At 42.9% G+C, this 6557-nt stretch overlaps 1 long non-coding RNA gene across 1 annotated transcript; it reads right to left on the bottom strand.

Annotated features, from left to right (window-relative positions):
- Nucleotides 1-392: 392 nt before the first annotated feature.
- On the bottom strand, nucleotides 393-1544 carry LOC115794653 (uncharacterized). Its single transcript, XR_004021190.1, has 3 exons — nucleotides 1475-1544; nucleotides 1355-1377; nucleotides 393-1049 (listed from the first exon to the last, which is right to left on the bottom strand). It is a non-coding gene; the product is annotated as an uncharacterized LOC115794653 (long non-coding RNA).
- Between the last annotated feature and the right edge of the window lie 5013 nt (nucleotides 1545-6557).

Raw genomic sequence — 6557 nt, 5'->3', positions numbered from 1 at the left:
TACATAAACTGGCTTACAGACGTGCGTCGAGGCAATTTACAACAGATCCTACCATTAAAAGAAAAATTCATCTTTGATTTTGTTAATTTGTGGTAAAAGATTTATATTTTCCTAATAAAAAACTAAATATGTGGTTGAGAATAGGTTGAGAATGCCTAATATATGTAATAAAATAGAAAAATATACACCTTTATTAAACACAAATGTTTTAGTAAAGAGTGTGAAGCAGATTTGAGATCCATGAACAACTATAAGCTTCACAAAGTGAAGAAAAAAGTGAACATATTTTTATTTAATCTCTCTGAGTGCCCAGACAGAATAGAAAAAACACTAATCCATTTACCATCTTTAATTAAAGCATTCCTTTATAAATGTCTGCATTTAATGACACACACACACACACGTAAATAAAGTTGGCTTGGCTTAACAGTTAGATGGAGGAAGACCTCTACATTAGAGGGAAGCTCTAGCATCAACTAGAGGAGCTGCAGTTTTGGTACTTTGAGTACTTGGTGGAACCATCTGCAGAGATCCAGCCTGAGAGTCTGACAGGAAGTACACGGCTGTTGCTCTGCTCCTTCACCTGTTCCTGCGTGACCTGTTAAACTCAGTCTGGTGTTTTCGTTCCTCTCAGTTCTCTCACGTTCTTCTTCACATGAGTGACAGTAAAACCAACATTTACTGCCAACAGACAGCAGTAAAATACAGTAGATCGACCCTTTGAATCCACTTGCTTGGATAAAACATATTTTAAGTGCTAATAATTATTAGCATGCAAACATAAGCGGGTTCAGATTTGGTCCAAACTAAGAAAACAAAAAGTCCTTTTTTTGAACTGATATATTTTTTTTACTATTACAGATTATTTATTTCTATTACAGCTTTCAGATGTAGGAGATCATTGGATAATGCTCTGTTTTGGTCCACATTCATACGTTTATGTTTCACTGATGATTGTGTTATCGGCACTACGGTCTCAGTCAGTTCCAGATCTGAAGGACAGCCAATCCCAGCAGGAACACCAGCTTCAGCTGACCAACCCCTGAGGCCTGAGAGAGGTCACACAGAGGTCACACAGTTATTTGACTGTTATGGCACAGACACACATGCAAACGCATCACTATAGCACAAATTTAACCCCATAAACGGTTTTTATCCTGCCTGAAACTGAAGCTCAATGGTAAACAGTACTGTTTGATATGAGCGTCCACAGTTAGAAGCTGATACACAGCATATGACAGAAAATAAGGAAAAGCACCACAAATAAATCAATGTTTTATTCTTTAAGGTAAATACTGTAAATCTGTCCTTTAGCAGAACATCTGAAAAAAAAAAAAAAAACATGATTTCTCACCTTTGAGGGATAAACTTCATATTCTAAAAAGACAGAAACACAAGAGAGCACAGATGCTGCTGTGAGTACCACTGAGTAATACTGGTGTTACTAAACAAAGCGTGCGTGCTCTGCTGTTACCAGAGTAAGTGCCGTCGTAGTCGGTGCCGTTCATATAATCAGGGTTCAGCACTGCTTCGTCATTGTTTCCTGAAAATAAAGCAGAAGCAACAAAAACGTGTGAGCTGATGGGAGGCGGCTGAAAACAAACCACAAACCACAAGCTGCAAAACTGCACTTAAATTTAAAACTTCTGTTTGTTTTGGACAAAATTATTTTATACATTAAAAACTAAAAACTTTAATGTTTTAAAGTATACTTTATTAAAGAGCAAAAGATATTTGTCCACACTAAAAACAAATCAAATGGCCACTGAGGCATCTCTAGGACTAAATGTTACGCAGGTCAAACAACAAGACAAAGTCCATTTGGGCCAGTTTATTCTGTATTAATGTTTAAAATATCAAAAAATGGCAGTAGTTTATAAGAGTTCAGTGATTCTGAATTTGTAAAAAACAAACAAACAACAAAAAAAACTCATGAAGCTGTAACTGAAATTATGCAGCAAGCATCTCCTGTCAGCCGGTAAAAGCAGGATGGATGGGAACTAGCTTCTTATTAAATGGTGTTCTGGTTGCAGGTCACTCACCGCAGCAGGCCAGCATGGTCAGAGCGAGGCAGAGAGAAACGGAGAGCAACACGTTCATCCTGGACGAGGGACACAAACTGACTGACAGAGTTTATCAGGAAGACTCAGTGGAGGATGAGTCTCTGTGGTTTTCTGCTTCCTTATCAGATGTTCGACTCCACTTCAGTCTGCTATCCCTCCTCTAATTATACCTACAGACTGAGCACTGTTGTGGAAATCTTAGTGCATTTAATAAAGAGGGTCTGCTGCTCGAGTCGTCCTTTGAAAGTGTTTTTTTTTTGCAAGAAGGATTTCGGTCAGTACAGAGTGCACAGGCGGGTCGTGAGTAATTCAAAGGAACAAAGGAAACAGACTTTACTTACACAAAATCTCACAGCATCATATTACACTGTTGCTAGGGTAACAGTCCAGAAATCCTAGAATGGTCACACACGGTTCAGCTGATTATAATAAATACAGTAATTAATCCAGTCAACATTCTTACTGATTGTACACCAACAAAAGAGAGATTCATACTCTGCAGCAATCTGACTGCATGCTTTAACGTCATCAGGCACGCCCCCGAGGACCCCAACCGCATCTGTCTACATGTGATCATCAAAGCTACCTTCAGGTAGAAACCTCTTAGTGAGAGCCCTCAGAGGACCCCATGGCAGGGCAACCTGCTCCTCTGAGAGAAAAGTAACATGAGCGTACACACCTGTCCAGTTAACAGGGAGAACCTGACTCAGTCTATCATCTCCACAGAGCCGAAAGACCTCCAGAACAGGGAAAGTTCACCTGAGGAGAGGTAAAAACATCCACAGGTCCCGAGCCCACGCCATCTACTTTCCCAGGACAAGCTGAATCTGGCTCTTACACAGAACAACCCCATCAGATCAGTAGCTGCACCACCTCAGCCATGGTGAACAACTTCATGGCTGCGACCTGAAATGGTGCAAGTGGAATTGGGAGTGACATCACGCCACACAGATGAGCAATCGGGGAGTAGATCACCCTCATCAGGGAGACCTGCATACAGTAGAACTGCTGTGTGGATGTGGCTCGTGGAAGTTTACTCTCAGGAATGTGTATAAGTAACATGTTAGTCAGTGTACACTCAAGGCACTGTGTGGCAAAGGGCTGTTATTACAAGCTGTCGAGACATCAGGTGTTGTTTTGTTGTGTTCAGGAGGGTGTGAGGGTGTGAATTTGTGTGCTGTTCTGAGATCTTCTTTGCAGTGTGTGGATCCAAGTGTGCATGATGAGCAGCACTTGGAAGGGTCCCTGCCAGTGTCTGGATCTCCAGTCCTTCCTCCCGAGCTCTCAAACGACCACTCAATTCCCAGGTTTCAGATCACGCAGAGGGGAGAAGGCAGGTGGGAGAGCATCTTTCACCTGCTGAGAAACTTGTGATAGAACAGAGGAAAAAGTATTACAACAGGTTAACATAGCATGCTCACAACAGTGAGAGGACAGGAGAGATTTGTGTGGTGGTGAGTTAGGTAGTGGAGGTCTGGGTGAGGAGTGCAGGCTTGTTGGGTCGAAGGACACAGTCATGAAATATCCCTGAGAGGAGGAAGAAGAGTGGCTGCATTTAGAACAATACAGCGTTTAACAGTCATGTTTGTCATATCCAGAAGAATAAGGGAATATCAGAGCCAACGTGCTGTGGAGAGACGAGAAGTTTTCTGCTCAAGGAGGAGAGAGGCAAGACGAGTGAGATCAGAATACCCGACGATGTCATGAGAGGCAAGAAAAGCTTTCTCTGCAGAAGCTACAGCTCTGAGACAATGAGGATGATTCGTGGAAGCTGTGTGAAAGTGTAACTATTGCCATCAAAATTAAACACAAACCCAAAACTGACCACTAATCACAGCCTGCAAATCCTGTACAAGCCTCCATTCAGTTGATTTTCCAAGTCCTTTAACCTTTTTCAAAGGGAACAATTACTCCTGCCTGTAACAGTGAATCAAAGGCCGGTTTAATGCCCTCAATGGATTCAGGCTTCAGAGGTGATTCCTGTTGGCATGGCCTATAGTCAGACTTAGGGGGCATAACAATTGGGTCACAATTTTTGATCAGGCCAACATCATACTTATGGGACGCCCATAAGGTATCAGGTATGTCTGCGGACGCAGGGTGAGCTGTAATCCCATCAGAAAAAAGAAAAGTCAGAGTAAGTGAGCCTGCATGTGACTGATGGTGAATAGAAAATCTCCTCTTGTTGGGGTCCAATCATGTGCCACCAAGCAGTTATAGGCGACTGTGACCATGTTTACTCAGAGTTACATAAGGTACAGAATGATAAATATCAAACAACTTCCTCTGGGGTGGGGTGAGGGGGACAGAGAGGAAGCACGTGCTGGACATGCAGGACATGCAGTCAGTAATAATAGCATCATTAGGCACTTTAACCACTGAGATTGAAAGCTTGTGTCAGGGCCTACAGGGACATGTGCAAGAGAGTGCAGGTTTGCTGGCAGCCTGAAATCAACCTCTGTGAGGGGAGCTGAGACATATTTGAGAGCCTCCTAAAGAACATGTGCAGAAAGCGTGTGATTACAGAGCAGCCGCTCATATATTTATATACACAGGGGCTCAGTCATGTCAAATTTCAGACATGACGGTGTAATGTTTTCTGTTTGTCAAACTTTCACACCATCAGGTGTGGAAATAAGACACAAACAGAAGAATGAATGCTTCAACAGTTCCCCATCAGCATCACCACAGAGCAAGAGGCCATGAAATTTTCTTTGACAACAGGATCCAACAGAATACACAAAACTTCCACTCAAAGCAGGCGGCTCAGGGAAGTCATCCATACTGTGTTGTGTGTGTTGGTGCAGGGCCTGTGTTATATGCAGCTGCTGCTTCCTCCTCCAGAACCCCTCCCTGTCTGCTCTTCGTGTGTGGCAGTCTGTCAGACTGTAGCCCGTCACTTGGTCCACTGACACCTCCGTGTCAGCCCCTCTTCAGGGGGCAGTCGCAGGCCTAGTGTCCTTTTTGTTTGCAGTAAAAACAGGTGCTGGGATCTGACATTCTGCTGAATTTGGAAGTCATCGCCACGTCTTTTGCCTCTACCTCACTCTCTGCTATGAGCAGTGAATCCCTTTCCATCATCTCTGGAACAGGGGTAGCCCTCTGAAAGAGAGTGAGTATAGCCTGGTGAGGGTCTTGCTGTTGTTTTTCTGTCTCAGAGCATTTCTTAAGGGTGTCATTGTTGTTGTGCATTATGTCTGAGTTCGTTGAGCTTGTACAGGACAAGGAGATCTTTGACAGCAGAAGAAAGTTCAGACAGCAGCCCAGTGAGGAAACAGGAAGTGGTCTGAGCCTCCCAAAGGCCCATGGAGTCCTCTAAATCATCCAGGCAGTTCAATGTGGTATGGTGCTTGATAGCAGCAGTGAAGCGGGAGAGGTAATCATCAACCAGTTCATCAGGCAGAAGGCCGTAACCTCATATCAACTGTGATGGGGAATGCAGTATTACCACTCCAACATATGCAGCATTGTTCTGATGGGCCCAGTCCAGGTGGACACACCTGTGGTCTCCCTCAGTCTTGAAGGACACCTTCTCCTGGCTTTCACGGTCATGGCCAGGAGGCATTATATAAGGAGCCTGAGCTGGAAGTGGTGGTGAAGCTTGATGTCTTGATGGTGGGAGAGCATCCAGGTCAAGATCCAGAGTCAGAGCAGTGAGCGGTGAATAGTAGAGAACTGTGCAAATAAGTGTGTTGCAAAAGCTCTTCAGTACCTGTCTTTATGTTGCAGGATCAATCTCATCATTTTCATTTACAGTTTGGTCTTAGTTTTCATCCATTTTCATTTTTTGGTGTGTCTTTTATATTGTTCTGTCCTATGTCTGTGCTTGTTGCTGTGACTGATGTGATGTACAGCACTTTGGTCAGCCCTGTTGTTGTTTTTAAGGTGCTTTATAAATAAATTGGTATGGTATGGTATGGTATGGTATGGTATGGTATGGTATGGTATGGTATGGTATGGTATGGTATGGTATGGTATGGTATGGTATGGTATGGTATGGTATGGTATGATATGTTTAAGTTTTTTTTCTCTTTCCCATTTTTATCAATTTATTCTCAAACTCAAGAACCTTTCTCTCACTCAAAGAACCAAAGGGAACCCAAAGTTTTCAGACCAGCAACTCATCAGTGACACCATCAATACAGTCATCTCTGTAAGGGGTGACTTTCTTTCAGTGCAAATTAACAAAAAACAACGAGTCCAGCTCGTGAGAGGAGCGTTACCAGAAAGTCAAATACGCAGATTCTCAGCACCTGGCTTGCAACTACCATGCTGAATTCCCATGATGATAAGCATCAGTGCTGTGTGCAGTTAAACACTCATGATGACTTGTATCAGACTTGCATTCAGCGAGTTAAATACTCTTGGTATACTTTATCAGTCCTGAGACAAGTGAAAGCCAAAGGTACGTATTAAATAAAAGTTTCTCACCAAATAAAATGGATGGATGGATAAAATGCACTTTGCTGAAAAAAAAAAGCTGAATCCTTGGAC

Source organism: Archocentrus centrarchus, chromosome 16, assembly GCF_007364275.1.
Source record: "Archocentrus centrarchus isolate MPI-CPG fArcCen1 chromosome 16, fArcCen1, whole genome shotgun sequence".
NCBI classification, from domain to species: domain Eukaryota; kingdom Metazoa; phylum Chordata; class Actinopteri; order Cichliformes; family Cichlidae; genus Archocentrus; species Archocentrus centrarchus.
The sequence above is the reverse complement of the archived record's forward strand: the minus strand, read 5'-3'. Positions and strand labels throughout refer to the sequence as shown.